A 27,598-nucleotide genomic window follows, 5' to 3' on the forward strand; every position below is an offset into this window, starting at 1 on the left:
CCCAACGAGACCCATATTGGACTTCTGATCTACAGAACTATAAGATAATAAATTTGTGTTGTTTAAACTACTGAATGTGTGATATTCTGTTACAAGAGCAACAGAAAACTAAAACAAGCTTAGGCAGTTTTGTTCTTATCACCTAGGCCTTGGATTGTCCACAAGAGGGAACAGTTAGCATTTGGGGGAAGCAGAGGGAAAGGAAGAGTATATTTGGGGATAAGGGCCAACATCAGCTTTACAATTCTCCTAAAATTTTCCCTCCAGTAGGATATACACACCCACATATTGAAAGTCAAATATTCATGTTAGCCACTTAAAGAGAAAAACACAACAAAAATTCAAATATTCAATATTCTGCCAATAATGGTGAACAGAAATGCCTGTCTGAATCCTACTGGAGCTTGGAGATCCCTGCAGTAAACATTAAGCGCTACCCAGCAATTCAACATGATGGTTCTCATCAGCAGTCACAGGAACAACCAGTGGAGCTTATAGTAAATGCAGATTCCTGGATCTCCTCTCCAGAGATACTTATTCTGAAGTTTTAGAGTAGGGCCCAATAATCTGGATAGAATCAAAATGAAGAATTTCTGAATTTTATCATCTAACAAATGACTAATGTTGCTAAAACATTATCTACTTCTCCCACCAACCAGTGGCTAAGTCGCTTCAGTCGTGTCCGACTCTGTGCGACCCCATAGATGGCAGCCCACCAGGCTCCCCCATCCCTGGGATTCTCCAGGCAAGAATACTGGAGTGGGTTGCCATTTCCTTCTCCAATGCATGAAAGTGAAATCGCTCAGTCCTGTCTGACTCTTAGCGACCCCATGGACTGCAGCCTACCAGGTTCCTCCATCCATGGGATTTTCCAGGCAAGAGTACTGGAGTGGGTTGCCACTGCCTTCTCTGCACCAACCACTGGAGACGTCTGCTATTCTGCCCAAAGCCCAAAATGCAATTCATATTGGGAGTTAGCCCAGGAGCTGGCCCATCTAGTAGACAAGAAGGCCAAGAATATAACTTTGATATAAACAAATCTGGATTTGATTCTGCTTTAACTTCTTAGGAAGGGAGTGTTTTGAGTGTTTGGGGAAAGTCACTTAAGTTCTCTGTGGCTCAGTTGTCTCATTTGTACAAAGGGAATGATCTACCTACCCACAGGGTTGTGGCAACAGGTTGAACACAGTTCTTAGGAACAAACAACTATTCAGTTCATGTGATTTTAACACCACCATAAGTCCATTTCCAGATGAAACCAAAGCAAAATATTTATAAGCAGAGGTAGTTCAAATTTTTTAGCAATTTTCATTCCTGGAACAGTATCTAGAAAGATTAAATATATAATGGAAACAAGCTTCCCCTTTAGACTGGCTGTGTTTACAAGAGGTTGTGTTGTGGAGAAAATAAAGGAAACCATGATATCTCTATCTCATTGAGGTTGTATATACCCAAGGAGGCATAATTTCATACCAAGCCTCTAGAAAGGTGGGATGAAGCCAAAAGACATCTTCCCCAAGTACAAGCATTTGAGAAATGTATCTTTTGTTTTTCAGGCTTCCCAGGTGGCACAGTGGGTACAAAATCTGCCTGCTAATTCAGGAGATGCGGGTTCAATCCCTGGGTCAGAAAGATCCTCTGGAGAAAGAAATGGCAACCCACTCCAGTATTCTTGCCTGGAAAATCCCAAGAACAAGGGAGCCTGGCCGGCCACAGTCCATGGGGTTGCAAATAGTCAGACACGATTTAGTGACTAAGCACGCATGCACACGTCTCTGTTTTCAACCTTAGAATATGAAACGCTGACTCTATGGATGGTTCAGAGCAGTTCTGGTCGTCACTGAACATTTAGTGGCTGATTTGAAGACTGCAGAGAGTGAAAATGAATTTCCTGCTCAAGGTTATAGAACAAGTCATAGAATTTCAACTGCCAGGTGAATGTGAAGGACATAAATAATCATGTCACTGAATGATACACGTTTCAATAACATGAAAATGAATAGGCACAAATAGGAAGCAAACAGCTCAGCACCGTTGAGTCCGTGCAGATGACCAATGATTCTACCACAGCCAATTGGCCTGGAGTTGGGGTCACAACTAGAAAAATAAATCAGACTAAAAACTAAATTAGTAAAATACAAAATAAATGATGATCTAACTGTAAAGAATGATGCTGGAAGCAACAGAATACCTATTTATTACTTTCCGTTTATATCTTTTAGTGTTCTTTCCTCTCTGCTTGTGTATATTACTTCATCATTCCCTTTCCACTCTTTTTTCCTTTATAGAAAAGGTAGGGAGCGTTAACAGATAATAAAAGGGCATCTGAGGATTTCCCTGGCGGTCCAATGGCTAAGACTCGTCACTTCTAACGCAGGGGGCCTGGTCAGGGAACTAGATCCCACGTGCCACAACTAGAGTTTCACACACAACTAAAGATCCCATGTGGCACAGCTAAGACCCAGCACGGCCAAATAAACAAACAAGTAACTGGCTTCCCAGGTGGCTCGGTGGTAAAGAATCCGCCTGCCAATGCAAGAGACGCGAGTTTGATCCCTGGGTGGAAAAGATCTCCTGGAGAAGAGAATGGCAACCCACTCCAGTATTCTTGCCTGGGAAATCCCATGGACAGAGGAGCCTGGTGGGCTAAAGTCCATGGGGTCGCAAAGAGTCAGGCACGACTGAGCACACATGCACGTACACAAACAAATATTTTTAAAAGCTTTCAGATCTCTGCAAAAAGTAAAGGGGCACCTGAAGAAAATCCTCCTGTTCTCATCTGCTGGTCCTTCTCAGACTACAGTCCTCCACAGAGGGTGCTCAGTCGCTCAGTTGCGTCCGACTCTTTTGAGGCCCCAGGCTCCTCTGTTCATGGAATTTCCCAGGCCAGAATACTGAAATGGGTTACCATTTCTTTCTCCAAGGGATCTTTCTGATTCAGAGATTGAACTCATGTCTCTTGGTTGGCAGGCAGATTCTTGAGCCACCAGGAAAGTCCCAGTCCTCCACAGAGGGCAGGATTAACTGTTGGGGGAAACCCACGTATGGCGTCTTTGTTTCCATGAGGGCCAATTGTTAAAGCAGGACTTGTGGCCTCTTTCTCTGTACTTCTTTATTACGCTCCTCTGAAGAAGGAAAAACGATTTCTCTTATTCATGAGAAGGTAAGTGTCTTGGGTCCCCTGAACCTCCTAGCTCCACTGCAATGATTCTCAAACTTTAATTGCAAGAGAATAAGGAGGGCTAAGTAAAACACAGACTCTTGGGCCCTACTCCCTGGAGTCTCTCATGGGTCAGAGACCACAAAACTGCATTTCTAACAACTTTTAGGTAATGCAGAGGCTGGTCACCTAAGGACAACACTTTGAGAACCACTGCTGTAGTTCCACACCACTGTCCTCATGTGGCTTGCCCCTTCCCTCTTTAGCCAGAGTTTGTCCTCAGGACTTGACTCTCCTCTGCCTCCACATGATAAGCAACCCAGAGGCCTTTTCAGTAGGTGTGCCTGGAATGGAATGGGTAGAAGTTAAAATTCTGGAAGGAAAGGTATTTGGCCCCAGGCCTGGACTGTCATCCTGATCCAGCTCCACCAGTGAAAACTCTATAAGAGGCCTCTATCAGTTTCTCAATCAGTTCTGAGAATAAAGAGAAGAGTCTGAATTATCAGCCTCCTCAATCCAAGAGCATCCAGGATAACAATCATAGGAATGACAGGGAATAGGAGGAGGAATTCCAAAGGCTGTAGCCTCAATCTGGAAGCAGAGTGACCCTGTCTTGTCTGAGTCATAATGCTGAAGCCATGTCACATCAACTGTGTATATAATAAATAAAGGAATAACATTCCTGTGAGCTTTTCTGGTGGCTCAGACACTAAAGAATCTGCCTGGGTTCTATCCCTGGGGTGGGAAGATCCCCTGGAGAAGGGAATGGCTATCCACTCCAGTATTCTTGCCTGGAGAATCCCATGGACAGAGAAGTCTGGTGGGCTACAGTCCATGGGGTCTGAAAGAGTCAGACACAACTGAGCAACTAACACATACACACATGTTCCTGCTCTTGAAGAACAGAGTTGTTGCCCAAGCGATGTAGATGGAGACGAGAAGATACAAGACCTTCATGAAATTCAGCCTAGATTACTGCTCTGGGTCAATGATCAACAACCATCCAGTCCAGGTTGGCTGGCTTAACAACTCCCTCCTCACCCACAGCTAAGACAAGCCCTTGAGCTGTTCTTTAGCTCCCTGGACATCTCTCAGCCACCCACTCAAGCCTTGCTCCATCCTTGGGCCTGGCAGCTCTGCTCTGTGCCATGTTTTGTCCACCCGCCCAGATCCTGCAGAGATGCATTTGCGTCTCAGTTCTCAGAGGCAGCCTGGTTTCAAACCCTGTGGTGTAACCAGCCTTGCCCCACCTCTGTTCAGTTGCACTCAGCTCCTGAAGTCCCCAGCTGAGTTCAACATCCCCATTCCCTTCTTCTCCAGGAGGGAAATCTGGATTCAGGAAATCTGGAAGCACAAGGTTTTCCTTCAGGTGAGCAGAAAAATTACAACACAACCTTGTCAGCCAAACAAAAAAGAGGGAAGAGGGTGAAACTCAAGCCAGGTCTTCTTTTCTACGGCCTCCATGCTCTGGTGCACTCATCTCAGGGCTCTTATAACATTTTCACCAAACTGAGAGGCCCCTCCTGGCTGCCAAAGGGTACCGTGGGCCAAATCCTGCCTGGACATGTGTCCTCTGTGGCTCACTGAGTATTTGTTAAATTTTGGAGCAAATATATAAAAATGAGAAGATAAACATAAAATTCAGATTTCTATTTTCTCTTTTCAGATCAGAACAACTGGCAATAGTTAGCCCACATTTTCACACGGTAACACTGAACTAGGCCAGTGACAATCATGCCCTTTAGACAAGGGGTAAAGTTGACCATCAGCCTTACATCCCCCACCATCCCCATTCTCCCACAGCCTTTCTCCCACAGAACATACACGAACCAACAGTGACTAAGCGCAGGTCTACAACCTGCTGCTGTTAACTTCCACAGATATCCCTGAGGAAGGGATATTCAAATCAAATTACTATGATCATGAGAGAAAGAAACATTATTTTTTTTCTCTTCACTTGGTGGTTGCTTCCATTCTCAGTCATGAAGCTGTAATTACAGGAATTATGAACAAATGGGCAAGTGCTTACTCCAGAGTGGCCCAGATTCACGAAGGGTGAGGAGAGAGAGAGAGAGAGGGTGAAGAGACTCAAAATAAAAAGGCATGCCCAGGACTTCCCCACTCCCAGTGCAGGGGGCCTGGGTTCAATTCCTGATCAGGAAACTAGATTCCATATGCCAAAACTAAGACTTGGGGCAGTCAAATATATTTTTAAAAGGCAATCCCTCTTCCAACATCTCAAGGTCTTTAAAAGATGAGGACTCAAAAAGAAAAAGTAGCTATATCCTTTATTGTTACAAGACAAAATATCCATAATCTGAAGTCACCAGATATAGAACTTTATGGTCCACTTACTTATATATAAAGCAAATTAAAGTTTGTTTTCAGAAAGACCCTGTCACCTGCTGGCCCTTTTTATTTAGCAATAAGCTAGACCACAAAAAACTTAGAGAATTATTAATTAAGAAATAATCACTGTGCAATAAAAGTGTACAAAGATCTTTCCTTGTCTCGAATCACCTGTTACTGGCATGCACCATGAGCTGGCTGAAAGCATTGCTGTACTACCACCAAATGACGCAGTGCTGTAGCCAGAGACTCACCCCAGAGGGGTACAAGTTAGGGTACCTTTGGAATTCCTGGTCTTTGCCCATAAGATTAGATGAATGAGTCAGTGTCAAGGTAAATGTTTGATTTCCAGAATGCTTCCTGCTCTTTCTCACCTCTTTCCCTCTAAGGCCAGCACTTGAATGGGAAAATATAATGTGTCCAGCCTACTTCTCAGAAACTTCCCAGGACAAGAATAGATTTTGTAGTCTTTTTCCTCCTGGATCAACATAAAGCTGGTCCAAAAGTAAATGAGGGAAATGGTCAATGGCCCACTAGGAATCTTTCACAGGTTATGTTCCCTTGAGACCTAACCTTTTCTACTGATCCAGCTTCAGGAGCAATGAAAGTAGGGCGAAGGCTGTATCTATAGCGGAATGGGCCACTGGAATGACTAGCAATGATCACTTTGGAATATGATTTGCAGGTTACAAAGTGCTTCCACCTAGAGTGTCACAAACAAGAGAGTATTTTCTAAATGTATATACAAATACAAAGTATCCATACTATGATATTTGAGGTGGACATGATGCATCATACTATTGTAAATCCAACCCTGCCCTGATTCTCAGTGATAATTCAGGAAAGAGGAAGTTCTCAGCACACTGAGAGTCAAAGTTGATTATCTTCGCTCATGGACAGACACAAATTAAAATTAAATTAGTGAAAAACTATTAGAATACTTGCTTCCTAAATGTTTCCTTTTATATGCTTGCTTCTCAGAAAAATAATATTTAATCTTTATTCACCACTTCTATTTTCTTATATAAAACTTAAAGACAAAGTTTAACTACTTTCATGCATATATTTCAGTACCCAGAAAGTTGTAATTTATCACTAGGATCCTTGACTCTGGAGTCAGAATTCTGAAGAATTTATTCTCCACTTCCTATGAACTACATCACCTCAGGTGAGTCCTTCTGAGTTTTGGTCTTCATAGCCAAAAAATGAAGATGGTGGTAATTTCAACTTCATAGAGTTCTGGGAAGGATTAATTAAAATAAACAGCAAAGGGCTTAGAAAAGGGTCTGATGTATAGTAGAGTGCCCAGTAGATACTAGCTATTATTTTACATATTGGTGATTCATGGCGTTAGTGGAATGTGGAACCCTGTACCAAGGGTCACAGGTGTGGAGCCCTGTACCAAGGTCACAGGATAAAAATCTCTGGAACTGACCAAACCCCATAGTAATTGTTGCCACAAGCCTCCAGATCTAAACTGGCCAGTTCACTGACCCCATATTAGGTAAAATACCTCCCTATTATTCACCCTATAGCATCCTAACGAATTACCTAATGTCACCATTCCAGTAGGAATTTTCTCTGTCTTGAGACTATAAAAATTGGCTGCTACCCTGTGAAAGGGTTTGGCTCTCCCTTGAGAGAGCGACTTCCATTCTAATAAACTTTATTCTCCTTCCATTCTGCCTCATGTCTGGAAATTCTTTACCAACCCACGCACTGACCACAACAGTCCTCAAAAGTAATACAGTTGTGAACACACTTGTATATTATGGGTACATGGATGTGTATATGGAAAAATCATCTCAATTTGCATAAATATTTTCTGCAAATATCAGAAAATTATTATTGGAAAGTTATTGGAAAGTCTCCCAATAACTGATTTATTAAGTAAAGGCCTGGATGAAGTTAATTATCTTTAAACACTGAACTTGAATAATGTAAGTAATCATTAAGGTAGTTCCCTATCTATTTGTGAGAAGAAATTCATACAGAGCTTTATAACTAAATTCAAATACTTACATGGATTCGTTATTAGAGATTTGTTTAAAAAAAAAAAAAGAAGAAGAAAAGCTAGTTCTAAACCAGGGATCAACAAAGTCAGCTGGAAGGCCAAATCTGGCCAACTGCCTATTTGTATACTACCTGTGAACTAAGAATGGTTTTTACATTTTTCAATAGATTTTTTAAAAAATCAAAAGGATAGGGACTTCCCTGGTGGTCCAGTGGCTAAGACTCTGCACTCCCAATGCAAGGGGCCCAAGTTCAACTCCTGGTCAGGGACCCAGATCTCACATGCCTCAATGAAAAGCCTGCATGCAGCAATTAAGATCCAGTGCAATCAAATAAATACATAATTTTTTCAAAAGAATTATTATTATTGAATTATTCTTTCAAAAGAATAATAGTTTGTGACATGTGACAGTAAAAAATCAAAATGTGAGTGCCCACAAATAAAGTTCACTGGAACACAGACAAGCTCATTCACTTACATCCTGTCTACAACAGCTTTTGAGCAGAATTAGGTAGTCGAGACAGAGACCATAACCCAGATAAGTACTTATTATCTGTCCCTTTACAGAGTTTGCCAACCTTTGGTCTAGACTGCTGTTTCTATGAGGGCAGAGGCTGTGGGGCCTAGCTCAGTGCCTGGCCCAGACTGTGTTCAGTAAACATTTGATGAGTGAACATGGTGTCAACATAAAGAGCCTGAGGTGGGGCTCTCCTGTGTGCTTAAGAGCTGTTCTCAAACAACAGAGAACCATTTTCAGACAGAGAACAAGAGGGGCTGCTCCAATCTATGCAGCCCAGCTAGGGTCTTTTTTTTTTTTTTGCTGTTTTTTTGTTTTAAAAATGTTTATTGCACAGAATTCAAGGAATTCCCAAGTGCACTCACATTTTTTTTTAATCAACATGCTTTTTAAAGTTAGTTTGAAAAAAAAATGATAATAAAGTTAGTTTGTTGTGCATGGTGACACCTTTCCCCAGAATAGCCCCAACCTGAGGACTCCCTTTTAATGAGGAAATTTTTTTAACTTTTTAAAATTTATTTATTCTTTATTTTTGGCTCTGCTGGGTCTTCACTGCTGCATGGGCTTTTCTCTTGTTGCAGAGCATGGGCTCAGGGCACACACGCTTCAGTAGCTGTGGGAGGTGAGCTTCCGTAGTCGCAGTTCCTGGGTTCTGGAGCACAGACCCACTAGTTGTGGCACACGGGCTCAGCTGCTCCACAGCATGCAGGATCTTCCCTCACCAGATAGCGAACCCATGTTTCCTGCACTGGCAGGCAGATTCTTTAGCACTGAGCCACCAGAGAAGCCTGAGGAAACTTTTAACAGACATGAATAAGTTAAAACCACCGAGTTTTCTAGATCCTCTTAAACATTATCCCCAAGGATCAGCTAGGGTCTTTTGATATCCTAGCTAATTCTAGCAGTAGAATTTTAGGGTACAATGGAGAATGGGGAAAGGGTAGATCATAGTGAAAGTGAAAGTGTTAGTCACTCAGTCGTGTCTGACTCTGTGACCCCACGGATTGTAGCCCACAAGGCTCCTCTGTCCATGGAATTCTCCAGGCAAGAGTACTGGAGTGGGTTGCCATTCCCTTCTCCAGGGGATCTTCCTGACCCAGGAATTGAACCTGGGTCTCCTGTATTGCAGGCAGATTCTTAATCTGAGCCAGCTAATTCTAGTGGTAGAATTTTAGGCCACAATGGAGAATGGGGAAAGGGAAGATCATAAGGACAAAATAAACAGGAGTTCTGCATTTACCAGCAGTATATTTTTAATAAAAAATGGCATCACAAAAGCGCAACCAAAGAGAATTAATTTGGGAAGAAAACATATACCTAAAAAAAAAAAAAAATCTATGACCTCAGGCCTTAGCTCACCACAAGCCTTATTTCTAGATACAGCTGCTAAAGAGGTCTGCAAAGTCTTAAGTTGCGTACATATGAGTATGGGTCCAAATCACAGTAAATATTGGGTCTCGTTGTAATTAGTGCTAGTTAAGACAACAAACAGAGTGCCACCTTTAATGTAACGAGGCTCTTTGTAAGCTAGTTTAGTGACGATCCCGTTTCTAGAAGAGATCTATCAGCATGGTAATGGTCTAATCTAGGTACCATATCCAACAAGGCAAATTGATAAAACTGCAAAGTATTTACCAAGGTGATGAAATCACAGTCCTCAGTCTGAATTAATCTAATTCAGGAAAAACACTTGGGACACCTCACCAAATACAACTTTGATCATCAGCACCATCACTTGAAGAATTACAATATGAAAGAAGTACACTTTAATGATATCCCCTTAGAAGATGCAGCCTTACTAGTCTATTACTAGAAGATACTAGCCAAATGGTATCAAGTCACCTAATTGGCCATACCTAAGTTATCTGGCCAGAGGAGGCAATGGCACCCCACTCCAGTACTCTTGCCTGGAAAATCCACGGATGGAAGAGCCTGGTAGGCTTCAGTCTATGGGGTCGTTAAGAGTCAGACACGACTGAGCGACTTCACTTTCACTTTTTACTTTCATGCATTGGAGAAGGAAATGGCAACTCACTCCAATGTTCTTGCCTGGAGAATCCCAGGGACAGGGGAGCCTGGTGGGCTGCCATCTATGGGGTCGCACAGAGTCGGACACGACTGAAGCAACTTAGCAGCAGCAGCAGCAGCAGCAAGTTATCTGGCAATTATCACTATCCTAATAAACTCCTCTCTTTATGGAAGGTTCTCCCTCAACTAACCAGTTCTCTTACTCTAAAGTGGTGAAGCAAAGACAAAATTCATGGAATAGCCATGTGCTGCCCCTCACTTTCAGCAGGGCCATGTGATTAGTTCCAGCCAATGGGCTGTGAGTAGAAGTGATTTGTGTCCCTCTAGGCCAAAGCATGGGCTTTCCTGGTAGCTCAGCAGTAAAGAATCTGCCTGCAATGGAGGAGCCACAGGAGATTCGGGTTTGATCTCTGGGTCAGAAAGATCCCTTGGAGGAGGAAATGGCAATCCACTCCAGCATTCTTGTCTGGAGAATCCCATGGACAGAGGAGCCTGGCAGGCTACAGTCCATAGGGTCACAAAGAGTTGGACACGACTGAAATGACTTAGCACGCGAACACAGGACAAAGCCTTTCAGAGCCATGTGATCCTCTAGCTCCCCTTTTCCTGCTGCAACAACCTAGAAGTCCCATGTCAAAAGAGCAAAATCACAAAAATTACAGCAGCCTGGATCTCTGAGTCATTGAATGCAGAACAGCTGCCCTGGAGGAGAGCCAATGCACACTGGCATTTATGTGAACAAGAAATCAATGGAAGTATCACGGTTGATTTGTTCCTATAACATAGCCTACTCTATCTTGACATATACAGAAAAGCTGAGCAGACAGAAGCCTTGTATCCTGTGATCAACCAATCTCAGCCATTTACAAGGATTAAATAGGGAAATTTTCCAAACCTTCCTCAGACAGGTATGTGGGCAACTTTATTATTTCACTTCAAGCACATTCACAAATTATTGCCACACCTACTCCTATTTCAAAAATCAGTATTTACAACCAAATCATCGTTATTAATAAAACTTAAGATCTTACCGAGACACACATCAAGCAATGTACCTTGAGTGATGTTCACTGAACACTGTAACTAACCACTGACAAACCTTAGCTGAATATGTTGTTCTTCCACATGGCTCATGTCCTACTTTATGACTCTTCATTTTCAGGAGACACATGTAGCAGTGGGGTTACACTCCATGGACAAGATGGTAGAGAGCTCTGAGCAGAGCTGGCCCAGTTCTCTTTTGTTAGCAGTCAACAGGTAAGCTGTTCATTGGACACACTGATGTTGGTGGGGCTTTGAACTCAGAGAGATGCTATCTCCTCCAGCTGGCAGTAAAAATACCCACTAAGATAAGGACTCAATCCTGTGTTCTTTGATACATGCCCGATTTAAAACCACTGGAAAGTCTGGAGCCTGGCCTGGCAAACAGTAGGGTATAAAGTTCCACAGCCCTGGGTCCAAATCTCAGCTCAACAATTGACAGCTGTGTGAGTCAGGCCAAAAGACAAAGACACAGCCTGTAAGAGCCTCAGTTCCCTGCCCCACTCCACAAGGAATCCGTGAGGATCAACAGAACGAATATAGATGGAAACACTGACTGTATGGTAGACCGCTGCTGCCTCAGATCTGTGGGATTGTTTTTTTAAATGCCTCAGAACTGTGGAATTCTTTTTCACAAAAATAAAATTTTTGACCCTTCACCATGTGGGATCTTAGTTCACTGACCAGGGGTCAAATCTGTGCCCGCTGTAGTGGAAGCATGGAGTCTTAACCACTGGACCGCAGGAAATTCCTCAGAACCATGGCATTCTCCTTAAAGCCGATTAAAATTTATATTTCCTTTATATTTTATTACAAGCGAAACAACTTTCTCAGGTACATTTAAAGCAGTGAAAAATATATCTTTGGTTTTATCCTTAGAGTAGATGCTGTCTATGACAGACATGAAAATAAATTCTATTACTTAATCTGGTCCTTTTATAATATGATCAAGTCCTTGGTATGAAAATATATCTTGGAATTAAACTTCTGCCCATTTTCCAGGGGCAAATGAACTTTTAAAATTCCGAAGAATTTCCTATTACCCATCCGTCTGCTGATTTCCAGTTCTGATTATGTATTTTTATGCTCCAAGTAAATTGCTCTCGGTTATTTTTTTAATACTAAAAATTAATGTCAATGTAGCCTAATCATAAAAAAGAAAAATCAGACAAATTCCAACTGAGGGGCATCTAACAATGTACCTAACTCTGTGTGTGTGAGCATATGTGTCTGTGCACACATGCTCAGTCCCTAAGGCGTAGCCGAGTCTTCACGACCCCATGGACTGCATCTCACCATGCTCCTCTGTCCATGGGATTTTCCAGGCAAAAATACTGGAGTGAGTTGCTATTTCCTTCTCCAGGGGATCTTCCTGACTCAGGGACCAAACCCACATCTCCTGCATTGGCAAGTGGATTCTCTACCACTGAGCCACCTGGGAAACAGCTCCTCAAAACACTCATTATTGTCATAGAGCATTGTTGACTTGAGCTCCCTGCATCATACAGCAAATTTGCACTGGCTATATAATTTTACATATGGTATTATATATGTTTCAATGTTACCCTCTCAATTCTTCCCTCCCTCTCCTTCCCCTCATGTGTCCACAAATCTGTTCTCTATCTCTGCATCTCCATTGCTGCCCTGTTCATCAGTACCATCAGTGTGAGGGAGGTTCAAGAGGGAGGGGACATACATATACCTATGGCTGATTCACGTTGATATATGGCAGAAACCAACACAATATTGTAAAGAAATTAACCTCCAATTAAAAAAAAAAACAAATTTTAAAAAAGAAAAAAAAAAAACACTTGTGGTCATCAAAAAACAAGGAAAAAGTCTGAAAAATTGTCACAACCAAGAGGAGACTAAGGAGCTAAATGTCAACTAACTATAATGTGGGTTCATCAGGAATCTATCAGGATTCCCAGATGGGATCGTGTAATAGAAAAAGGACTTTAGGCAAAAACTAAGGGAATGTGAATACACCATAGACTATAATTAATAATATAGCAATATCAGTTCATTAATTATAATAAATTTACCACACTAATGTAAAATGTTAATGACAGCATAAACTGTATATCAGTGTGAGGCACACGGAAAATCTCTGTACATTTTCTCTATCTAGAACTGTAAATGTCAACACAATGAGACACCACTTCACAGCCAGATGGTCATTATCAAAATGACATAATAACAAGTGCTGGTGAGGATGTGGAGAAACTAGAACCTTCGTACATTGCTGGTAGGAACGTAAAATGGTGCAGTTACCTTGGAAAATGGTCTGGCAGTTCCTCTAAGTGTTTACTGTTGAGTCATCAAGTGAACCAGCAATTCCACTTTGACGTATATACCCAAGAGAAATGAAAACACGTGTCCCATTGAAACTTGTTCACAAATGTTCATAGCAGCATTATCCATAGTAACTAAAAAGTGAAAACAACTCAGTGTTCATCAACTGATGAATGAATGAAGAAAATGTGGTAGATCAACACAGTGGACTATTATTCAACCATAAAAAGTGAAGTATTGGTGCTACAACATGAATAAACCTTGAAAACATTGTGCTAAGCGAAATAAGCAGACACAAAAGGCCACACACTGTATGATTCCCTTTATATGAAATGTCAAGCATATGCAAACTATAGAGACAGGAAGATCTGTCATTGCCTGGGGAGAGGTAGAGATTGACTAACAGGATTTTAATTATAGGAAGGCACATTTCCAAATAAAGTACTGTCCACTATATTTTTAGAAAAATGGGGAAATGAGGAATGCATGCTAATGGTATAGGGTGATGAAAATACCCTAAAACACTCTTATACTTTAAATGAATGTACTGTATGGTGTGTGAATTATACCTTGATAAATAAATAAAGCTATTAGCTTAAAAAAAACACACACATCATGTGCACCAAGAACACTGATGGAATACATTCAATGCTATTCAAGGCACATATTTTGACAGTGTCTGGTAGGGGTGATTTAGTCGCTAAGTTGTATATGACTCTTATGACCCCATGCGCTGTAGCCTGCTAAGGTCTTCTGTCCATGGGATTCTCTAAGCAAGAACACTGGAGTGGGTTGGCACTTTCTTTAGGGAATCTTCCTGGCCCAGGAAATGAACCCGTCTCCTGCACTGCAGGCAGATTCTTTACCAACTGAGCTATAAGGGAAGCCCTGACAATGTCTGATTGATATGAAACCTTTAATTTCCTGGGAAGCCTTCTGTTTGATTTTGTAATACCTTTAGTATAATGACGAAGGGCAGAACATAATGAAAGAACCTGTGCACACAGAAGGTCTGAATGAGGCTTCTCAGATTAAATGAGCAAACTACTGATACATAAACATAAGGCCTCCCTAAAGTGTGCCTGAGATGTAAAAGAGGATGCAAAAGAAATTTCCTGTTGGTATTATAATTAGCTTACGAACGGGCTTCCCATGTGGCCCAGTGATAAAGAATCCTCCTGCCAATGCAGGAGACACAGATTCAATCCCTGGGTCAGGAAGATCCCTTAGAGGAGGAAATGGCAACCCACTCCAGTATTCCTGCCTGGGAAATCCCACGGACAGAGAAGCTTGGCGGGTTACAGCCCATGCGGTTGCAAAGAGTCGGACACAACTGAATGACTGACTGGCTAGCTTACCTAAAGTGGGGGTATCGCTGTGTCCTTTTTTAGCCTACTACCTCAGAATGGAGTCATTTCCTCTGAATTACTAGAAAATTATAATGCTTTCAGTTCTTCTATCATTTGTTGTCCTAGTTCTATGAGAAATGTAAAACTCACTCGGAAATATGCAAATGAGCTTAGTCTCCCACAGCACAATACATATCACTAGGCTATAACTCAGTGAAAATTTAAAAAGGTTCATCTTCTTTATCCTACACATTCCAGGTGTATATTAACAGGAAATACAATAATTTTGAAAACCAAACTACTTTGTTCACAATGAAAGAGATGAACTTTTCTCCCATGTAAATCACATGGAACTTCATGAATCAAGAATTGAATTTCTGTTAACATTAGAGATATTGTAAAACCTAAGGTATAATCAAGTTTTGGTTCTTGTTTCATTTAACTGCAGGTAAAACAGGTACTCAAGTCTCTAGCAGATTAGAGTATTAATACACATTTCTTTGAGCATCTCCATAAGTTATTGTCCTACTCACCTCTAATCTGATTTCTCTTAAACAATAAGAAACACTTCAAGAAGAATACAACCTCAATTTATATTTGTCAGTTTCTTTTAGAGGTGAATCAATTTTTCATATAAGCATTATCGATATATAAAACATTATTATTAAATAATACTATTTAATTCATTTCTGGAATTAGTTTAGAACACTTATGAATCCACAAAGATCCTTATACTTTGAATTCAAGCTATGCAGCTGTCTCTTGAATAAGGCTGGAGTATCAAAATTTACTGTCAATAAAACACAGACCTGGGATTAGCAGTCTGAAAATAAGGCACCATGGATCTTAAGTCTCTACAAGCAAGTAGAAGCTAGAAAACATTAAGTATATGGGTGGAGGTGGGTACAGATTTTCATCCATTCATCCATTCCTTTTCATGTTCCGTTAATTCAACAATTTATCAAGTGCCTCCTTGTACAGTCATTGGCATTCAGGCAATGAGGATACAAACTGAATTAGACATAATCCTGCCCTCAAGAAACAGACTCTCTACATGGCCAGGTGTGGGCACACATGTGGCCACAAGAAAAAGTAAATCTTCATACTAGAAGATTCTGATCTAAAATGTATATCACAGAGTGAATTCAGAAAGAGAAAAACAAATATATCGTATGTTAACATATATATACAAAATCTAGAAAAATGGTACAGATGAATCTATTTTGCAGGGGGCAGAAACAGAGGACACAGATGTAGAGAAAGGACTTGTGGACACAGCCGGGGAAATGGAGGGTAGGCCGAGTAGCACTGACATATATACACTACCATGTGTAAAAGAGACAGCTAGTGGGAAGCCGCTGTAAAGCACAGGGAGCTCACCTTGGTGCTCTAGGATGACCTAGAGGGGTGGGATGGAGGTGGGGTGAGAAGGAGGTTCAAAAGGGAGGAGAGATACATATATGTGTATGTATATAGCTGAATCCCTTTGTTGTACAGCAGAAACTAACACAACATTATAAAGCAGTTATTGTTGTTGCTGTTTAGTCACTAAGTTGTGTTTTACTCTTTTGCCACCCCATGGACAACAGCCTGCCAGGCTCCTCTGTCCAGGGGATTTCCCAGGCAAGAATACTGAAGTGGGTTGCCATTCCGTACTCCAGACTATCTTCCCCAACCAGGGATCGAACTCATGTCTCCTGCATTGGCAGGCGAATTCTTTATCACGGAGCCACCTGGGAAGCCCAAAAGCAATTATACTCCAGTAACAAAATTTTTAAAAATTAAAAATAAAATACAATGTATACCCTTTCATTCCTATTGTACCTGTTTCATCCACAACAAAAAGAACAACAAAATACAAACAACAGTAACTTCACAACAAAAACCAAGGTTCAGACAGGCTGAATGACTTGGAGATTCTCCCTCGGTTTCAGCCTTCACTTTTGAATTCCCTTCTCTTCCCAGAACAACACTGAACAAGTACTGTAACCACTTTTACCTGGTGATTGAATTATTTTTAACTTATTTTTATAAACTGTCACTCAGAAATGGAAATTGGTTGTCCTTTCATATTTTACATATTTTGAAAGCCACAGAAACCTTTAACATGATGGATTCATTTTTGCAAGTCTGTAAGATGACTGAAATACACATATTAAAGTCAGGGGATTCCCTGGTGGTCCAGTAGTTAAGACTATGTGTTTTCATTGCCAAGGGCATGGGTTCGATCTCGGTTGGGAAACTAAGATCCCAGAAGCCACGAGGCATGGAGATCCCCCCCAAAAAAGAATTAAAATCAGAGCCACAGAAAAGCATTTTTCTGTGTTTTTCCAAAAGAGTATGAACCACAGATCAATGGTCAGCAAAAAATGGGATTCCTCCTCCTCTGAGGTGTTGGGGGTTAAGAGAGAAGTGGAAGTAAAAGTAAGCCGATAGATAAGCAAGTCTGTGACTCACACTGCCTATAGAATAAAATTCCAAATTCCGCAGCCTCATACTCAAAAGGTTCTGCAATCTTCCCTAAATGCCTTTCTAGTCTTACCTCTCTGTACTTGCCAGAACGAATCAGAGACCCCAGCACTGGCTGAACCTGCACTTCCTGCTTCACTTCTGTTCTGAGGTTCAGTTGCCCGTCTGTCTGGCCCATCTCTCCAGTAATTCCCCCAGGGCCCATGCTACCTATGAGCACCTGCCCATCCTTCACCCCCTGCTTCATATGCCCCTCCTCCACTATTTTCTTTACATAGACAAATGATCAGCTGGCTCACAAAGATGGATAAAACATTATCCTCAACACTGCTCTGCTTTCCCTAACTGTCCCAATGGAAAGTGAACCTTTCCCCTTCTCAGACCTGTCATTGTGGTTTCCTATCATTCTTACAGCACTTACAGCACCAGCTGCCCTGTACTGGAGCCAGGAATTCATCTATCTTAACCTTACTATAGGACTGCACATTCTCTGAGAACAAGAAAGGAACTTTCTTCAATTGTGTACATCCTACCTCTGAGCTCAGATCTTGCAAGCTATTCCAAAATTACTTACTGGATGCAGTTTAACATTATATCCAGATTAACAAAATAAAATACAAACATACTCATTGGGTATACTCATCATTCACTCTTAGTGTGGGTCAGCTTCTAACATCTTCTTTCTAATGTCAGCTGTTTAGGACATCACAGGTGGAATGTCATTCTGGCTGAACAGCAGTTACTTAAAAACACGGAATGCAAGAAAAGAGCTGGTTTCTCATGGAGCACCTGAGCCCCTGTGCCACAACTACTAAGCCCACGTGCTACAACTACGGAGGCCCATGCACCTGGAGCCTGTGCTCCACAAGAGAAGCCTGCACATGGCAATGAAGAGTAGCCCCTGCTCACCGCAACTAGAGAAAGCCTATGCACTGCAACCAAGACCCAGCGCAGTCAAAACTAACTAAAAAATATAAAATGTTAAAAAAAAAAAAAACAAAAGGTCTGATTTTTGGGGAGAGCTGGGGGGTTGGGGTGGGATGGAGCAGGCATGGAACTTCCAGAGGACAGCAAGAGGCACAGGCAGCAACCACTGGTACATGTGTGCTAAGTCACTTCAGTCACGTCTTATTCTTTGTGATGCTATGGACTGTAGCCTGCCAGGCGCCTCTGTCCATGGGATTCTCCAGACAAGAATACTGGAAATGAGGCTAATTTAAGAAGAAAACAAAACCAAAAAAATACCTTAAAACATCAATTCTATGAAGATAGTACAGATAGTACAGTTACAAAAGAAAACCATTTGTTTCTTTGCTTCTAGTTCTCTTATCTCACCTACACTACACTCTAGTCTGGTGGCTCTCAAAATTCCCAGATCATCAGCCTCAGCATCACCTGGGAATTTGTTGAAATGAAATTCTCCAGCCCCACCTCAGACCCAAAGAATGAGAACCTGCAGTTGGGATTCAGCAACGCCTTCATTTACAAGCTGTCCAGCTGATTCGTATCCTGCTCACATTTTAGAACACATTAAAGGACCTGAATTTTCCTAAACAGATCAGCTCCATCCTGTTTCCGTACTTTTGTTCATGCTGTCCCTTCTCCAAGGAATGCCTTTTCCTCTAGCTAGTCCCTGTAGATTGAACTTGTGCTTTCCTTTCAAGGATCAGCTCAAAAGTCTTAACACTTTCCTCAAGAGATTTAACAGAATGATCTCCATTCGGGCTCCCCCAAAGCTTCACTCTGCCCTTCCTTCTGGTGCTCACTCCTGTCACAGCCTGGCCCTGTGTCTGCCTCCCTCAATTGACTGAGAACCTGTCAGTACAAGGACTATACTTCACTCACAGTGCTGTCCCCAGCCCTTGAGGCCATCTGATTCCTTTGATTCTGCAGAGTAGGAGAGAAAAGTATTTTTCTGCAACAAGCCTCTGATTGACCATGAGAAGGATGCTGAGAGGCATCCAACTCCTCTCTCCACAATGGAGATGAATAAAAGGCCCATCCAGTGAGATCGGAAGTTTACTGGGCAGCTATTGAAGGCACCTTTGGGGACAGAGAAACCACTTAAAGGGCTCCATAGTCAAGGCTTAGCCATAAGCACATTTAGCATCTTATAAAAGCCACATATCAATTCATAGAAAAAGTATTCCCTCTCGTCAGTTAAAGAAGAAAATATGGATTGACTGAAAGAGCACTGTATTTGGGATAGACTGACGCTCCATGTGGACAGGGATCCTGTATCTGTCTTGGCTATCGCTATGGTCCCAACACTGAGCCCTGACATTTTGTCAAACGTCAAAATTAAAAGACAAAGATGTGCATTCCATCTCTATCATTTTTTCAAGCCATGTAGACTCAAACAGGCAAGTCATTCATTCTCAAAGCCTTGGTCACTTAACAATGAAAGGCAGCAAAGATGGAAAACTATTATATCAATAAATACCTTACCTCCTTGCCTTACAGTTTACTAATTGCTTTCACATTTACTATCTTGATTAATCATCAAACCTGCAGCTGAAGAGAAGGCCTCTCTTCTCAAGGGGTCAGAAACAGAATCATAGACTTTGACTTCTATGCATGGCCCTAATCATAAGCCAACTGATTTCAGCTATCTAAACTTTAAATTACCTTAAGGAGCTCATTCTGATTGACCACTAAACATTCAGAGCCTCTCAGATTACCTTTTTTCTACTAATGGAGATCTGGGGTTTAACTTGATGGAAAAAGTGAGCAAGTCAATTGCTGCTACGGTTGTTTTTCCAAAACTAATTCACTTGGCATGAAAACTTTTGCTAAAAAACATCAGTGGGTTTTTGTGGGCTGTGTTTCATGGCTGGCATCTCATTGACCCAATAACACTTCAACTCTGCAAGAACTGGGAAGCTCTTGACAATACCCTTGAACCAAACAGTGTCCCAGTGACCCTAAGACTGAGAAGAAAGGGAGGAAAAGGGAGATTTTACCAGCATAGAATGCTGAGAGAGCTTTCAGGTGAAAGAATTTCAGAGTCTCGAGAACTTTTGATTTGTTCCCAATGGTTATAAATACTAACTTGCTATAGACATAAAGGTTCAATTATGTACTTATTTGATACTGTTTTTCCAGCAAATTATTGATGAATAGCATTAAAACCCTAAGCAGAGTCACATTTATCAAACCTCAGAATTCTAGTTTGCATTGATTTTTATCTATAAACAGTACAAAATATATATCATCAAGGACAAAAAAGAAAAAGAAACCGATAGAGCCATAAAAGGTGGCATTTACAATGACAAAGTGAAATGAAACAACGTGCCTTTGATCATTCACTGTAAATGAGTGGGTTCTGAACCTTTTTTTTTTTTAATTTGGACAATTTAATCTGGATTCTGAGCACTAGCTATGGGAACAAAGTGTGAATACAGCTAGTACTTTCTGTCTAAGGCATTCACATCTGTTTGATCAACATCAGTTTTAGGTCACAGATTGTCATGCATCATTTGAGATTTTTCAACTGTGATGCATGAAGATAAGTCTACTCTTTTATTTATGGAATGCAGAGGGCCCCACAGTGGGAATTCATTGTGAGGGATGGGCGAGTGGGGAAGGTCTGTAATTAAATAACATTCTTCTACACACATTTACCAATGTTTTAATCTCAAATTCAATAGAAGTTCTATTTTTTCAGCACTGCTAACATCTCCTGTTTCTTACTTCTCCAACAAATTAAAGGGACTTTCATTATTTTTATTTTAAATGTTATTTCCTGGGACTGGATCTTTAAACAATTTGAGTTTCTCAATAACAATTCTGGTTTCCTCTGAGTTTCTCCTGTCAACCATTCCCCCCAAAATCTTTTGTTTTTTACAGTGAAAGCCACACCACGGCAAAACCCTCTTCCACCTTACTAAGATAGATAGCCATTTATCTTACTATCGGGAAAAGTCAGTTTCTCCTGTTTTCTTTGGAATTTCTTGAAATTTCTGAGGCAGACATGTCTCTGTGCAGTGAGTTATAACCCAAATATTCTAGTTTTATAGCTCTGAATTGCTCAAAAGAGTCGATCATAAAAATTTAGTTTGTTGTAAAGTCTAAAGTCTCCTTCACAACTGGAATTTATGAACAGATTATCTCTAACTCTCCTACAAAAGAACATCGATACTTTCTGATGAAACATGTGTTTCACATAAGAGAAAAACTCTCCTAATTAGCCCTCTCTCACCCTTTCTGCATCCACAGTATTACCAAAAAGCAACCTGCTTTCACAGAAGACACCCTCTATATTTCTCACCCAAAAAATGGCAAGTAGGCACTTTCAGACACCGTAGTACTGAAAAGAAATAAGATGATCAAAGTTGACACAGCCTCACATCTCATGTGATTTTAAGTCAGCAAAATTTCCAGCAATCAAAACTGCATCATCATTTTATAACCAATAAACCAACAGACAGCACAAAGGCCTCTTTCTCCCTGATTTTCATCAAAAGGCTGACTGGGATCATTGGATGTTGAAACATGTAATAGGTAAGGGCCTGAGGCAGGCAGCCTTCTCTTTCATGTCCAGAGACTGACCCTGAGGACGCACAGGACGAGCTCAGCGGAGGCAGAAGCCAGAGACAGAGGGGCTCAGGCAGCACAGGGAGGAGAGAAATGTCCTCACTGGGTTCCAGGCTGAGGCTCCCAGGAGAGAGCAATGAGGTCCATCAAGGAGGGAGGGACGGGACATTCTCTTACAGCCGAGTCAGCTGGTCAAGTGTGGGGCCTGCCAGTCTTGCCTCTAAATCACCTAAATGGTCTAGATGATTCAGGCCCCTGACCTGCGGCACTCCCTGAGGTATCGACACCCACCTCCACCTGCGACCCTGACTTCAGAACTCCCTGGACTGAAGGATCCTGGAGGAAGTGTCCAGGTGCACATTCAGCCTGAGGATTTTGACCACGGTTTAAAGATCTGAGACCAGGGTAAGGGGCAGGACCCAAAGATCTTCCAGGAACTCCCACCATGGATCCCAGGTGAAAAAGTCCTTGTGAACTGTTCACCCTAGAGTCCTTAGGCTCATACACAAGATGAGTGTCTCACTTTCATACCCCAGAGGCATTTCCTGGATCACCACCAACTCACATCCATCACCTCAAAAGAGCTTTACGTGCACTCAGAGAAGTAGATGCCATCTCTGCTGCCTCCAGAAAGGCTTTGAGGGTAAAAAGATAAAGACTTAGTGGGATAATTATAAAAACAAAACCCAGAAAGATGCATCCCTGTTGTTTTGTTTCTCTTATGAAATTCTGGCTCATAGACCATTGGAAGTGTCACCAGATAAAATCTGTAGCCATTCTAAGCATCTGTTAGGGTTACCACAGATAAAGTTTTGCATTTTACTTTAGCTCCCCGTGCCTGAAGTCACGGGGGCCTGGGATCCAAGCTCAGCTTAGCCACTTGTTAATGATGTGACATCAGAAATGTGATTTCTACACAAGTCTCAGCCTTCTAGGCTATAAAATGGGAATAACTGCACCAATTTCTCAGAATGGTTTGTAGAGATTCAATGATATATTGCTGGTAAAGTGTTCAGTACAGTGTCTGGTCTGTAGAAAACATCCTAAAATACAAGCTATGAATATTATTATTATTTTTAAAAAGTTAGGTAATGTAGTCATTTTACACAGGGCTATGATATATTACTCTAGAATTTAGTATCTGGGTATTGTTTAAGTGTATGAGATATTAACTTCTATGTACTGCCTGATTTTGCATTTGGCTGTCCAATCAATTTTGACTAACGTCATGATTAAAAAAAAAAACGTAATTCCTCTATATTTGGCCAAGCCTTTCCTTCCCATGAGTAACCATCTCTCAAGCTCAGTTTCTCTGCTCAACTGCTCTTTCTTCTTAACTCTTACAAGAGGAGGTATTCCCTGGTGGTCCAGTGGCTAAGACTCTCAACTCCCAATGCAGGGGACCTGGGTTCAATCAGTGGTCAGGGAACTAGATCCTATATGTGGCAACTAAAAGATCTGGTGTGCCGTGACTAAGATCAGCACAGCCAAACAAATCAGTATTTTAAAAAAGAGAGAGAGAGAGAGGAGACAACACTGCCAGTTGAAGACGGTGATCAACTATAGTGTGACTGACAACAGAAAGGACGGGTGCCTTCCAACAGCTCCCTTGATGCTGTGTGCTCATGGAAAGCTCAATGAAAAGACTGTGTTTTGATTTGCAAAACAGCTATTTGCAACATCTGTTCGAAATAAACAAAATATACCAAACTACTTCTTGATCCAAGATGGGTTGGGAAGCACTGCCTTCTGTCTGTTTTTTCCAGGTGGAAAGTCTGATCACAATTCTATCTCAAACTTAGCCCCACATTCCTTGGCCATAAACACTACTCTCAGAAACATTGCTCCTGGTAATGTAAAATGTCCCTCTCAAACACACTCTCAGTCCAAGGATCTGGGGCCCACCTGGGGCCCATCTGCTGCCCCTGACAAGATAAGCTACCACATCCTTTCCCTCGATGAAGGGAAGTCCTCGACTTCATCATGTGGAGGTCCCCAGGTCTGCAGTCATGCCCCTATTCTGTGCACTCAACGTTGAATTGGCCGGTCACCTCTTGTGTTTCATCTCTTCCAGTTACACAGATATCCTTCCACTAACCACCAAGTTCCCCCCAGATCCACAGAATATCTCCATGGCAAATGAATCTTGGGATTGTTAACCTTGAAAAGTTAGGGTTAATGAAAGTATAGCAGATCTGGTTACACCACTAACTAGCTTAGTTAAGTATATCTCAGCTCCTCCTCTACATCATGAGGGGGTGATGGCCTGGATGAAGGGCTACCTCACAGCTCTGGTAGCTCAGCTGGTAAAGAATCCCGCCTGCCACACAGGAGACCCCGGTTTGATTCCTGGGTCTGGAAGATCCCCTAGAGAAGGGATAGACTACCCACTCCAGTATTCAGGCCTGGAGAAGTGCATGGACTGTATAGTCCAGGGGGTTGCAAAGAGTCAGACATGGCTGAGTGACTAAGCACAGTACATAGCTGTAAGATCCTTAATGCCCACCTTCCCCATGTCAAATACACTTGTTTGTTTGTTTATTCAGGCAATAACAGTTGAGTATCTAATACTGCAAAGCTACGTGCCTGGCATTGTGAGGAATTAAAGAACATCCCCCAAAGAACTTATCATCTAGAATGGGAAGTGAGACAACCACACAACTATATGAAAAAGAGAAGCAGACAATGTCATAACTGGGTATTATTTATAATATAAGAAGAAAATTATCATTACCAACATCCCAAACCTGAAACTAAAGTGATTTTCAAAATATCTTTTCTTTTCTGCATCTACCCTTTTTTTGGGGTGGGGTCATGTGGCAAGGCATGAGGGATCTTAGTTCTCTGACCAGAGACCGAACTCCCTCTTGCCCCTTGCAGTGGAAGCTCTGAGTCTTAATCATTGGGTCGCCAGGGATATTCCTGCACCTAGTCTTTTACCAAATGCCTCCCCCTTTGTATGATTTCTTACATCTGAGTTCTTCACTCTGCACTTAGAATCACATGCTTATGTCCAGGCCGTAGGCAACTCTCCTCTATTATGGATTGACCCCTATCCTCAGAACTTAGAGGTCATGATCCATGACCTCTGATGAAGATACGAGAAACATCCCATCAGACTGGTTTGACTTGTCCACTGTCTTGCTAGAGCTCTAAGGTGACCTCCTTCATTTCACAGAACATCCACATCAAATCCCTTCACCAAACTGTCCCTGTTTCACTTCCTCCCACAAATAATACCAAGAGCATTATTTTTGCTTAGTTTTGTGTGGGATGTCTACGTCATAGGCCTGAAGCTCCCAGAGCTTACACACACTGGTCAGGAAGTTGGGTCACGTATTAAAATTCAACAATCCAGGATACTAAAGATGAAGGGGGATACTAGGGCAGACAACACTAACAAATGTTAGAGGCTTCAGAAGGGGGAGAGCTACTTTCTGGCTATAGTAATCGAAGAAGGCTTCTAGGAAGAGGCACACCTGAGTTACACCTTGCTTCGTAGGCAAGACTTCAACAGAGAAAGAGGCAAACAGATACTCTGAGACAAGGAAGGAGGGCAATTTCAAGACCAGTCAATTGTTAGCGGGGGCTTGAGAGGGTACTTTTTGTTTTGTGGGGGTAGGGGGGATGGCTATACCACCCGACATTCCAGATCTTAGTTCCCCGACCAGGGATCAAGCTGCACTCCCTGCACTGGATACTTGACGTCTTAACCACTGGACCTCCAGTGAGGCCCCTAGAAGGTACTGTTTGAAATGAGTTTACAAGGTAAGCAAGTTCAGTAGCAGGAGTAGCTAATTTTCGATTTCAGCCAGACTACAAAATAAAAGGGGGCTTCCCGAATGGCTCAGAAGGTAAAGAATCCGCCTGCAGTGCACGAGACATAAGAGACTTGGGTTCGATCTCTCATTGGGGAAGATCTCCTGGAGGAGGGCACGGTAACCCACTCCAGTATTCTTGCCTGGAGAATTCCATGGACAGAGGAGCCTGGCAGGCTTCGGTCCATGAGGTCACAAAGAGTTGGACACCACTGAGAGACTAAATGTGTGCACACACACATACACACACAATATAAAGAGGTAGAAGAGAAAAAGAAAGTACAATAATCTCAGTAAACTCTGAGGAGAGTATCAGCAGGGGATGGCATAAAGAGCCCTGCAAATCAGAAAACCTGGGTCCAAGGCCCAGCTTTGCTAAGGAGGGGCTCCACAGCCACATCAAGTCATTTAACCTGGTTGGTTTCGGTTTTCTCACTTGTAAACTGAAGCAGCTGAACTGCCTGACCTCGAAGGTCTCCACAGGCCAAAACTAAACCAACTGTATATTATTTCTTCCATTAAAACATTCATCATGGTAAGGGGGAGGGTCGGGGGGAGTTGAAGGAAATGGCAATATCTGTATTATCTTTCCATACAGGTGTCTGCTCCTAAACTACAAATTGCCTTCTTCTAAACTTATTAATTCTATGTATCTGCCTCCCATCTTGCAGATTTAACACTTAAAGAATGTTCAGTGTGTAGTCCAAAAATTTTGTTTATGTCTCACAGATTATCCAAGAAATGTGTGCGGCACAGCCTTAACATCTTATGAGTGTGTCCAATATGACAGACCCAGGATAAAATATTTCTGTGTGAGTTAGAAAATGTGACTGGGTAAAGAAAGGGGAGACAGTGAGAGCTCTGTTACTCATCTAAGAAACAGCTCCCTTTCAAGAGTACCAAACGATGCCTGAAAAAACTGTAATGTAGAAAAGTAAGGGGAAAATACATCTTGGACTTTACGAAGTTTGTATTATACGTACTGCCGAAGCAAACACACAACGTCTCTACTTTAAAATGCGGCTGAAATGCATAAAGTTTTTGGCACTGAAATATGCTGAAAGTTGGCTTTTTTTTGTTTTTTTAATGCCGCATCCAGGAGACCCCTCCACACCCCGCTCCGGAAAAGGCACCCAAACCAGAAACCACAGATCTCACTCCAGTCCTATTGATCCTCTGCAGCAAAAGGCCAAAGGCAAATAAACCAGTCACACAAGCAAAAGAGGCTGGATCAAAGAGCCTCACCACTAGGCATCCAAAGTTTGAGAGAGGAAAATAGAAAAGTTAACCAAATGCCTAACTTCATGCAAAGAATCATAATGCCGTTCTCCAGCTTACTGTGCAAACAGCATAAATACAGGATGTAACTAACACCTGCCCACACTACTTGCTAGCCAGACTGGACACAAGCGCACCCGGAGGTCGGCGGGCGCCGGAGACACCTCTCCAGCGAGGGAAACCCGCAGAGACTCCTCTGGAGCCGCCGAGCCGGCGAGGAAGTAAAGCTCTGTTTTCTGCCTATCGGTCCAGGCTTTCTCTCGGATCCCCTCCGCCTCACCGCGCAGCGTACCTGCAGCCGCCGTTCTGCCCTTGAGCCCTCAGCTACCGCTCCGGATCCCGGCACACGCAAGTCTGCTCTGCGGCTCCCCAGTCGCGCCAGCCTAGCTGCTGCCCTGGCGCCACTACGCATGCCCGGCCGGCATTCTGGCAGGCAGACTCCGAATCCACTTGCCGCGTTTTGACTGCGGCTCCCGGGGGAAAGGACCCGAGGCCAAGAGCTGAAGTGGAGTTGCAGGTGCTGGGAGAGGCTAGGGGGAGAGGGGGAGAGGTGGAGGGGACCTGCGCAACTTTATCCCTACTGCCCAAAGCGACCCAGGACACATCCTCCGCCAGACCTAAAGATGACCATCTACACCACTTGAGTGAGCTTACAAGTGCTTCGCGAACTTGATCGTGGATAGGAATCACCTGGAGGGGTTGTTGAACCACAGATCCCACTCTCAAGAGTTCAGATTCAAGTAG

At 42.3% G+C, this 27,598-nt stretch overlaps 1 protein-coding gene across 3 annotated transcripts in view; it reads right to left on the minus strand.

The window, feature by feature from the left end:
• PLS1 (plastin 1) overlaps positions 1–27,356 on the minus strand; it is a 129,483-nt gene extending 102,127 nt beyond the window's left edge. Inside the window, exon 1 of one of the 3 annotated variants that reach the window (XM_027544308.1) lies at positions 27,147–27,356. The gene's annotated coding sequence lies outside the window, so the exon portion shown is untranslated. Of the gene's footprint in view, positions 1–13,383; positions 13,539–27,146 lie in introns of those variants that run through there. The other 2 variants (XM_027544317.1, XM_027544328.1) reach the window with 2 other exon arrangements.
• Positions 27,357–27,598: the final 242 nt, after the last annotated feature.

This window comes from Bos indicus x Bos taurus, chromosome 1 (genome assembly GCF_003369695.1).
Source record: "Bos indicus x Bos taurus breed Angus x Brahman F1 hybrid chromosome 1, Bos_hybrid_MaternalHap_v2.0, whole genome shotgun sequence".
Lineage (NCBI taxonomy): Eukaryota > Metazoa > Chordata > Mammalia > Artiodactyla > Bovidae > Bos > Bos indicus x Bos taurus.